The sequence below is a fragment of the Coturnix japonica genome, chromosome 15, assembly GCF_054131305.1.
Source record: "Coturnix japonica strain WE chromosome 15, WE-NBRP24, whole genome shotgun sequence".
Classification (NCBI taxonomy): Eukaryota; Metazoa; Chordata; class Aves; order Galliformes; family Phasianidae; genus Coturnix; species Coturnix japonica.
The window spans coordinates 13,075,634-13,086,488 of NC_140677.1; the positions used below are offsets into that span (position 1 = coordinate 13,075,634).

The following is a 10,855-nucleotide window of genomic DNA, read 5'->3' on the forward strand; positions in this document are numbered from 1 at the left end:
AAGGGTTTGTGAAGAATTCTTTGCTGCTCCTTCACAGAGCTCAATATTGGGTTTTCCTAAGTCAGAGTGCTTGTTTCTTTTGGAGGAGCCCGTTTGCACTGATGTTTGCCATTCTGCATGCTTAGAAGACCAGTAACACTATAGGCTTTAACTACAAAAATGACAGCGTAGCCTACACCAAAGGAAGTTCTCCCAGCGGTTCAGCTCGTTTATAGACACCTTCAGGATAACGCTTTATTATTATTATTTCTCCAAGTATTTGTTAACAAAGAAAGGAGGCACCAATTGGGGAAGATAACAATTCCCTTCTGCCAAAGGGCTGTTCACACAGCATGTGTCTGACTCCCAGCTGAGGCCGGGCCAAGCTCAGCAGTTCAGTGCTGCCAGCAGACATGCACCGTGCCTTGGGGCTGCTCTCAGTAACACTTTAGGATCAATAGAGACCAGTTCTGTGTGTTTCAGAGGCTGCCACCTCATCTCCTCAGTGGAGGTTGAATGCTTGGCAGGAACAGCATAGTACCACCAGGCCTCACCCTGGTGTGAGGGGCCGGGCACCATGTTGATGCACCCAGTGATGGGGACACTGAGGAGATCTCACTGCCAGCAAAATGTGATCAGCTTCTGCATGTGACTGGGAACGCTGTGTTTTGGCAAAGCCTGTTTGGAGCTAATCTTCAAGATGAAGGAACACGCTTATGATTCTGCAGGAAGGATTCCGTTGCTGATAAACATCAGTACATCTTTTTTAGCACGGCAAATTAAGCATGAGACTGTAACTATTTATAAATACCCTAAGGAGTGAATATCAAGCAGGAAGAACTGCAGGAGTTAAAGGTTAATGTTAGCCTGGGATCATGTGAGTATAAATTAGTCATGAATAAGTGCGGACTGAAGATGAGAGGACTGTTCATAGTAAAATGAGGAGCAAAAGTCTGCAACTGGGGAAGACCTAAGGAACTCACAGAAGGGTTGTGTAACCCAACAGATATCCCTGAAGGTAGAAAATCACTAATACCTTGGGCATCCTTGGGAATTTGTAGTGCTGACCACTGCTTGCCCATCTGACTGTGTCCAGGTCTGGGGCACCCAGTGCAAGAAGGATGTGGAGATGCTGGGTAGGCAAGTCCAAAGGAGGGCCACTAAGATGCTCACAAAGCATGGAGCACTTCTACTGTGAAGAAGGGCTGAGGGAGTTGGGCTTGTTTTGCTTAGAGGAGGCTCCAGGGAGACCTTGTTGTAGCCTTCCAGTACTTAAAGAGGGCTATAAACTAGATGGAGACCATATTTTTACCAAAGCAGGTATAGGTAGAACAAAGGGGAATGGGTTTAAACTAAATGACAGGAGGCTTGGGTCAGACTTTAGGAAGAAATTCTTTCCTCAGATGGTGAGGCTTTGGCACAGGGTGCCCAGAGATATTGTGGATTCCCCATCCCTGAAGGCATTCAAGACCAGGCTGGATGGGTCATCAGGCAATCTGATCTAGTGGGAGATGTCCCAGCCCATGGCAGAGGGGAATGTCAGAATGCTGCTGGCTAATATTTGTGTGGGATGGAAAGCTTGTGTGGGTATGGGTTTTACATGATACAGTTTTAAGGTTCAATCTGAAAGTCAGTTTAAGATGTACCTTTAAGGTTTGTATTCAGCTGAGTATCTCCTATTTCATGGACATGAATTAATTGCTCATATAATGTAGGTAAAATTGCAGTTTATAATCCAGGCAGAAGATGAGTTATATGAAATCTTTGAAAGAACTGAAGGGAACCTAAAGCAATATGTCAAGCTATTTAGTTACATCTTCATGTTACAAATTGGTATCTCCTAGCTTGGGGAAAGGAAATCTTCCTATTTGAGAGATATTTTTATATTGGCTGAGAAAACAGTAAACTGAAAGGCAACTGCATCCTGCAGATCTGTAACAAACTGCACAATTCTACCTCTCTTGGAAATCCCTTTATGAAATATTATTTTATTCCTGCCATATTGACTGTGTTTTGCAGAGCCCCAACCCGTTGTTTGCATTTTAACACCAGAAATGTTCTTTGACATTTGATATTTGTATGAAAATGAAACTCCTCGTTCTTGAGTTTGGTAGATTGATTCAGCTGCTTGTCTCCAATTTGGCCCTTCTTTTTTCTGTTATAATTTTGAACAGTAGGGACAAGCATTTGGTATGATTTTTTTTGTCTCTTTCTCAGCAAATGAAGTATTTCCTGCTTTCTTTTGTGACTCTCTATTCTACAGTCTCTTTACTTCAATAGCAATTGGCAGAACTGACAACAACAGGGATGTTGTTCCTCACTTCTTTTTCCTCCAATTGAGGCTGCAAAGGAAGAAGGCAAAGAGGTAAGTCTGCAGCATGGCAGGCAAGGACCTGGAAGGTGGAAGGTGCCTGGAGCATCCCTGGGAGCAAAAAGTGGGTGTCCTCTCCTGTGTCAGGTGCAGCATAAAAGGAAGAACAAGTGACAAGACTGTAACTAAGACCCTCCTTCTAGAGAAAGTCTGAAGCTGACAAGAGGGCAAGAAGGTGGGCAGCAAGCAGGAGGTAGGTGTTGCACTGGACTAGAAAAGGATGAGGGCAAAGGCAATGCCAGAACCAGTTGTTTAAGGGTAAAAGAGCCTTCTACAAAAGGTAGAGAAGCAGCAGCATTAGAAAAGGCAGCTACAGCTTGTGTTGTGTGAGGAAATGCAGAGGAATGGGGCCTTTTCAAATCAAGAGTGAGTTGTTCAGTCATTTGCCATTTGCAATGTGCTCCAAAAATTTCCTTGGATAATAGTTTTGCAGCTTTCCAAGAGTTTGAAAAAGCTAATGATATTTTTAAGCACTACCCAACCAAGCAGTGAACAGTGTCAGACTGCTTGAAGATAAGCACATGATCGCTGGAATCGACAAAGCAAAAGGGAATAGCGTGAGAACAGATCATAATTATGACAACAAGTAGTGATGTCTGATTATCACATGTGATGTCTGGGCACTACACAAAGCAGTTTTTCTATTTATTTCTTTAAAACCTTCTGTTTCCTGTTGGTTTGGCTTTGGGTTTTTTTTCTCATGTCATCCGCTTCGTGCCAGGGTTGACCCTTCTTGACTGTGGTACTCTTTCATTCCATAGGTTTGCTCCCAGAAAAACCCCTTCCTTCTCCCTCAGTGCAGAGAATAGTTTGACTGATTCTTTTCTGAAGTTAAAAGTTTATTTATTAATTTATATATACACAGACCACTTCTCAGTAGTACTACAAGTGATTAAAAGAAATCAGCAGCTGCTCAGCAACTCAAAGGATACTCTTGAGTGGTATTCCACAAATGGGGATATACAGACCTGATGCAACAGCCATGAAATAACTAGGGTATTTCCTGGAAAATCCTTCCTAGAAAATCCTTCTACACAACGTTTGATTCATCAGAAAGGTAAAGCTAATGCTAAAGATTATGATTTGTTCTCAAGTTCTTAGATGTGCATGTTGCTGTTGCAAAGCCTCATCTTTTGAATTCCTAAGAACACAAAGCTTTTTCCAGCAGAAAATGCATAATGCATGAAGTCTAAGGATAATAATTAGCGCTTCTCAGATTTGCACACTGTACAAAGATCTTTCATTAGATCTGTATGATGTGTGTGATCTAGGGGCAATATCATGGAGACAAGGCCAGGCATCACTGGTATCAATGGGACTGCAAATCAAGAGTGTTTGTGTTAAATCATCAAATAAGAGGTTAGAAGGTGGTCTGCAAAATAAAGAGAGAGGAAAATACATTTACCAATATTAGAACAGGAGGTGCATGCAGCTAAAGAATACCCTTCTGACTTTGCAAAGCTGAGTTGGGATGAACCTGACTCATGAAGTAAATCAAACTATCCCTATCCACTTTTGGTCAAACACTCCATTCAAATGATGTGACAATACCAGTGGGAATTATTTCCTACGTTCACAGATATACCTCAAAACCAGCTCCAGTGGTCCATCCCCTGTGAGACTGGTGTTAGCATCGTGCCTCCATCAACACTCAGAGTAGGTGCAGAGCAGAAAGCAATATAATTCCCAGGAAAACAACTGGCAGGGAAAGAAAATCTCATTTTCAGCTTTCCATTTACAGCCTAAAATAGCCAGTCTGCTGGGAGCAGTAGTTCTTAGCAAAAACAGTGATTATGAGGACTGTGGTCTTATTTACTTTCTGCCAGTGTTGCAGCACGCACCATATACTCACAGGATATTTTTAGTCACGGATTCTGCCAGGCAGAAACACAGAGGAGTTAATCATGTGTAACAAATTAAACAATAGCCAAAAAAGCCAGCAGGACTGGGGGGCTGCAGCAGCAGAATATCTTTCTTACCCTCTCTAGCCCAGCTTCCCAAATACGTATGGTCTGGGGGATTCTGGGCAGGATAAAGGGAAAGGTTAGTGCTAAGTTTTGACCTAGATCAAGCATTCTACAGGGGCAGGCTGAGATCTATTTGCATTTGGTTGTCAGAGTTAAAGCTCTTGTATAGATGAACTGGTGAAGTTGACCTATTAGCAGTATTGAGCTGTAGGGCTCAAGTGGACCCCTTCCCATCTGCTATCCCTGTGAAAGACAGCATTGCCTACACAGGTGTGTGGCTAGGCCTTGGGAGAGGGATGCCCAAAGTGTGCTTTATCTTCTTCCTATGGGGGGGAAATAAATCACTGCTCTATTAATTACTGTGAAGAAACAAAGATGGGCTAGAGAAGATGCTGTTTACTTAGGTCTCCCCAACTTGCAGGCTGAAGTCAAGCACCAAGTTTATTACTAATTTTGAGTCTTTTCTGGAAGGGCAAATGTTTTCCCCTCTAATGGGAAGATGCAAAGAGGATTATGACAGCAATATCCTTCCTCGGGCAGGTTTATTTTCAGGCATGAGAGGCCTTTCATAATAAGTAACTGCTCTTTGTTATGAACCAGCCTGTGTCAGTGACCACAGGACTTCAGGGACTCAAAATAGATGCTATCTGCCCAAAACTCACAGTCATTGACTATCATTTTGATTTCTTTACTGGGTAAGAGACACAAAATGGCTTTTAAATCAGATGCTGAACCCCTTCCAGAATTGCAATATAAGACACTGAATCAATCATTCCTCTTACAGTTACCTCCTACTCCACAAGCTCCTACTACCATAAAAATCGGTCACTGTAAACTGAGCTGAGTGAATAATTTCCAGATTCAGATTCGTTTGAGAATATTTTTCTCTTCCTCTTCTCATTATTTATCCGTGTGCAGATTGATTTTCCCTAATCTGTGTTTTTGGATAACATGTGCTGTAATCATTCTGCAAGTAATTCCCTCCAGAAACCACATGTGAGTGATTTGCTGAGGAGTGTTCAGACCTTCCATGAACTTACACCTCATGGTGACCGCTCCCCAGCTCCATGGCCACATCAAAAAGCCAGGTTTCCAATCATTATCCCTTGGGAAAAATTCTCACTTTTGAAGCCCCTCCCTGGAAAACTTGCACAAAAAAAGCAGAAATTGCAGAAAATCATTTCAGTCGTAGGCAGATGCGTTCAGTGAGAGGCTCACAGTTGATCAGCACTTGTAATTTTCACATCAGATAGCAGGTAGCTTTTCTAGCCCTAAAGAGAACAGCGTTTGCACACTTCACAACTGGGAGCTGCCCCTTGGCAGAGCTTTTGAATGGCATCATTCCAACTTGCCTCACAAATTGCCTGTGAGAGACGAGGCCTTCAGTGGCATATAGAGCGGTCAGGCTCCAAATAATGGCTGAAAGTATGAAACATTTCACTGCTGAATAATTATTTATCAATTCTCCAGAAATAATTACAGGGTTCTTCTGGTTGCTGTCGCATCTTTATGACAAATAACTGTATCAAAGCACTGGCAGAGGTGTCTGATCCAGACCCCACTGAAGTCAGTGGAAAGTCTTCATTTTTAACTTATCTGCCACTGAACAGATGGAGGAAACTGCCCTTCTCAGCTTGAAAAATAGCTTTTTTTTTTTTTTTTTTTTTCAGATAAAAGTCTGTAAGAATTCACTGTTTAGAGGGATTTGAGTGTATACCATGTGTCCTCTCACAAGGAAAGCACTGGAATGCACATGCAATATTGAAAAGTAGGTAAAAGTCAACCCCAGCCCTGCATGCCACCATTAACCGCAGTGAGAATTTCAACCCAGGGCTGGCAGCTCGCCTCAAATATTTCCTTTGAAAACGTTTGTAGAATATGGGCCTCGGCTCTTGTTGGTATGCAGCGAAAACACTGTGCTGGTATTTTAGATAATGTAAACAGTTGCTGCAGCTGTCACACAGGCACTTCATGATTTTACATAGAAGAAGTGGAAATTAACATGTTGTGAAATCTCGGTGGTGTCTGTGTTTGTACCTAGGACATGTGTGGGTATCTCTTCCCAGGTCCTTTGCAAGAAGTACACTTTATGAAAACCTTAAAAAATAATTATATATATATATATAATATATATATATACAGATATATATATATATATATATATATATATATATATATATATATATATATATATGTATAGAGATACTGAGGAATACAAGTCATAAAGCAATTAACAGGTAGGAATTTTTCCAAAAGGAGGTTATGTTTTCCTTTCAAATCAGCTTCTTCAGAAATTATCTTCAAATTCATCAGTATAGGAAGGACTTAGTGCACCTTATCAACTTTCCTGAGCTATATCTTCTGAGATGGACTGAAACGTTAACTCTTGGTGCTGGTAAGTGACATGGGATTCATTTATTCTGGACCATTTGGTCTGCTGCAGGAAGAAGCTTTTTGTTCCACATGGAGGAGACTCAGCCACTCTTAGGTTGCTTCCCTGCATGCTGAAGTTGAATTTGATTTCATAAGCATCAACAGGTACGTCAGTGTTTCTTTAAAGTCAGTTCTATACCCAGAGTAGTGTTGTGTCTGTGCCCACCACGGTCTGTATTTTCTGCTCACATACTTCATATCTGTGTTCTGATGACACCGTTTTAGAAACTGGGCACAGAAATTCTTGTGTCACTTTGGCAAGCACACGATTCCTTTTCCTGCCAAAAGTGAATCACAAATATAATATTTGAATTTATTTTTACATGCAGTTTATGCTGAATCAAGTAAAAGAAGACTGAGCTTGGAGATGCATCAGATTTCTTTGCACTTTATACATTGTCTACATTATACAGCTTCACATTTGGTATTCTGATCCTAAAGAATTTTAGGGCAAAGAAGCTGTCCCATGCAACTTCATAGAAAATAGTTCCTTTTCATTCATTCTTTTACCTGTAATTCTTACACGGATGCATCATATTGTATATGAGAGGAAAACATTGCCGTACTGCATAGTCAACTCCATTTATATCACTGAAAGGGCAGCAATCCGAAGCCTGAGTAACTTGAGCTCCATGTGCATCGCCACCCAAGCGAGCTGGACATACAGTGACACCCAAATGCCAGTGCTGGGCACAGGTCTGTGCAGCTCCATCCTTGTGGATTGTCTCCACTGGAGCAAAGCGTGTCGTTAAACCCTGCTATGCTGTGCTATGCTTCACTGGGCAGCTGTGGGAAATAATATAAAATAGAGCACACACTGCACCGTGCACCTCGTTCTACAGAGCAGGTATAGACTCTGTAATTACACCACAATGCCTGGCACATACCATGTAAATGCATAGCAATTGCATGTTCCTACAGCTTACTTGTTAATTATGCATTGTTACTAACAAGTTCAAAGATAAATTATCATAGCACATGCAGCACTTAGATGCTTGCAAACCTCCTAAGCTATGAATTTGTCCTATTAATGGCCACTATTGTTGCTTTTCCACTGGGAAGGGAAGCGCGGTGCTGTCTCAAGCTGAAGGCCAGCAGTTGGAGCACGCAGCTCTTAGTGGTGCAGCAGAGATACGCTGAAGCACTTCAACCAAGGAGGAAATCTGGATGAATTAACAAAATAACTTCCATTAACAAATCACTTTGCAAATTCCATTTAGTAATCCTCCTAAGCAAATGCTGTATTTAAAATCACTGGCACTTGCATGCTGTTTTCCTGACCCAATATTTAATTCTGCACAAGCTAAAAATGAAAGGAAAACCTCATTCGACTGATGTCACTGGCAAAACTCCTATTGATTTCAGTGATGCAGGGTTCTACCCAGGCAGCTTACTTGTAAGTGGGTTCTTGAAATAGCTTATATTATATTCTGGCAGAAATAGATCACCATGTAAGGCCACTTCACAGTCCATGCTGGCTCTTCTGTGAGCCGCACTGCAGTATTTTAGACTACAACATATAACTTTTAACAGCTACCTTAATAGCATTGTACAAAATACAGTTATTCTCTACAAACATTGCTTTTCTCCAAAGTGAAGCTTCCCTGTAAGACATAACTCTGTAATGGTTTGGTGTCAGCTGTATAGAACCAGCCACACTGGATCATCTTGCTTTTTTGGGTTGTTTTTTATTTTGATTGGTTGTTTGGGTGGTTTTTTTCCCCTCAGTTTTTCCTATTTTCATATGGATTTTCAGTTTGAAAGGTGATGCTGATGTGTTTAAGGAAGGTCAGGAGGCAGCTTCGTGGCTGATGTGAACTCAGGTAGTGCCAGTGGCTATCAGGGAACAAGGGAGCTGGAGGAAGCTGGTCTTGCTGGTAAAGCAAAGAACTGGAATGTGCTCATGTGACAGGGGAGCACAAACCAAAGGAAGGCTGAAGAGAGTAGCAAGAAGAAATGCCAGGACGTGAGCTGAGGTGCTAGTTGGAACAGAAGACAAGTCTGTCTAGGAATGGCAGGTGAATTTACACTTGTGTTGGAGACTCCTTAAAGATGAAGGGTCAAGGAAGCAGGGAGAGAGACCAGGAGAAGGCAGGGAGGCAGAGAAAGCAAAAGGATGATGGTGATGGTCTGTTTTGAAAGAGCAACTGGCCTAGTGTGCCAAAATGAGATTGCATTTCAGCAGGAAGAGAACAGCTGGCAGAGTGCAAGGCAGATTTTGAGGTTAAAGACAAGAGCAAGGAAAGGGGCAAGAAGGTTTATAGAAGCCAAACAGGAACAAAGTGGGATCAGATCACTGCAGCAACATATAACGTGCCAGAAGGCTTTATTATCTGCTGTGCTCTCTAGTTGCAAGTGCAAGATGGTCACTAGTTTCTAAGACAAAATATATTCTTATTGAAGTTCCTTCATTCTCCAGTGGAAAATAACTTCTTATGCAGAAGGACTGTTATTTTGAATGGATTTGAATTTTCAATGGATTTAATACCAGTACTGACTTTAAATAAAAGAGAGGCACACATCTCCAGTGCTGGAGATCCAGCGTTGCAATGGAGGCTCGCTGGCCCTGTGTCTGAAATCAGCAGGTCCTTTGAAGGCGGTGTCCTTGTTCAGATGGATTTACCTTGTTGTCCTTCCCCAACTCTCACTTCCTCCTCAACCCCTACACTGGAGCCTGAAGAAATGTTTGCAGGTTTCCCTAGATAATAGGCATATTTCTAATGCAAACTGAAGGCCAAACTCTTTTTTAATTCCTAAGGGCTAATTTTGTCCCTACTGAAATCTACAGCAAGGTTCCTGCAGCCTGCAGTGGTCCCAGGTGTGGTTCGAGCAGCCCTGATCTGACCTTGGAATTCTAATGAAAAAAGCCTATGTACAAGAAGTGGGGAAAACAATCATTAATAAATATATTAGGAGAACATGGTTCCCTTGAAAAAGGTTCATTATTTTGGTAGTTACTTGTTCAATAAGAGAAAAAAGTCTAATCAATGAGAGGAGAAATTAAAAGTTAGGAATCTCACCAAAACAGAGAGTAGAATACTGCGTTCAAGAGGACAGCCACCAATTAAGGGAGATGTCAACAACTCAAGTGGCAGCAACTTCAAAAGGGAAATCTTTTCCTCATTTTCATATGCATTCTTCATAAACAACATCAAGAAGCATAACATGCTAATAGCTAATAACACTCAGAATAAGATTCACTAATTTACTAACTGAATAATTTAATGCATATCAAAGGAATGATTTCCTCATTTCATTCTTTTTTTAGATCTAATGCTAAGCCGGGTATTATCAAATAGATGAAACTGCACAGATTACAAGTCATCGCTGAAATAGTCATTTTGGAATTGAGCTTGTTTTTTTCCACTGGATGTATCTTTTTGAGTTTAAGGAATTGTGTTCCTTTTTTTCTTGTTCTGGCGATGGATTGTAAAGAAAGAAAGAAAGAAAGAACAGAAAAGAAAAGAATGATCAGCTGTGCTGAACCAAGACAAGGAGATGGGATGCGGTGAGCAGTGTGCCCCATGGTCCCTTGGCTGGGCTCACCCACCTGCTCGGGCCCAGATGTACAGTGGATAGGAGATTTTATTTGTGCTGGAATGGAAGCTGATCACCCAGCACCACGCACCATGTTTCTGTGTAGTGCCCCAGACTGAGGGCAGGCAGGCTGGAACCATTGGCTTTGTGGCAGATGGAGCAACATTTGCAATTGGGGAAAAAAACAAACAACAACTCTCATGCTGCCAAAATATTATCAAGGGGCTTCCTCGGAAATATTCTGCCATGGCCATTGGTAGATGTAAATACCCCGTACATAGCACTTCCTCCAAGGAACATGGTATAATTTCAGCAGACTTTCTGATGACAAGGACCTCTCTGCACCTGCTTTTATCTCCTGCAAAGTCCTTCACTTCAAGTCATGAGCTTTCAGCACTGCAGCGTCTCATGGATGTGACCTGTGGTGATTGTGGTCAGCAGAGCAGAGCTGGTTTGGGGTCCCCGGTGTGGCTGTGCTGAGTCAGGTGGCAGGCTTGGCAGCAACGGCACAGTGTGAAATCAAACAGGTAATAGGTTCTTTTGTGTTTTGCTTAGTTTTTAGCATAAT

The 10,855-nt window shown here is 41.8% G+C and overlaps 1 long non-coding RNA gene across 2 annotated transcripts; it reads left to right on the top strand.

The window, feature by feature from the left end:
* The first annotated feature begins 3,269 nt into the window (after positions 1 to 3,269).
* Positions 3,270 to 10,149, top strand: LOC146758368 (uncharacterized). Of its 2 annotated transcripts, XR_014934659.1 has the most exons (4): positions 3,298 to 3,407; positions 5,988 to 6,085; positions 6,761 to 6,855; positions 10,019 to 10,149. It is a non-coding gene; the product is annotated as an uncharacterized LOC146758368 (long non-coding RNA). The 2 variants fall into 2 exon arrangements; XR_014934660.1 differs by lacking the exon at positions 5,988 to 6,085 and having other exon boundaries at positions 3,270 to 3,407.
* The last annotated feature ends 706 nt before the right edge of the window (positions 10,150 to 10,855 follow it).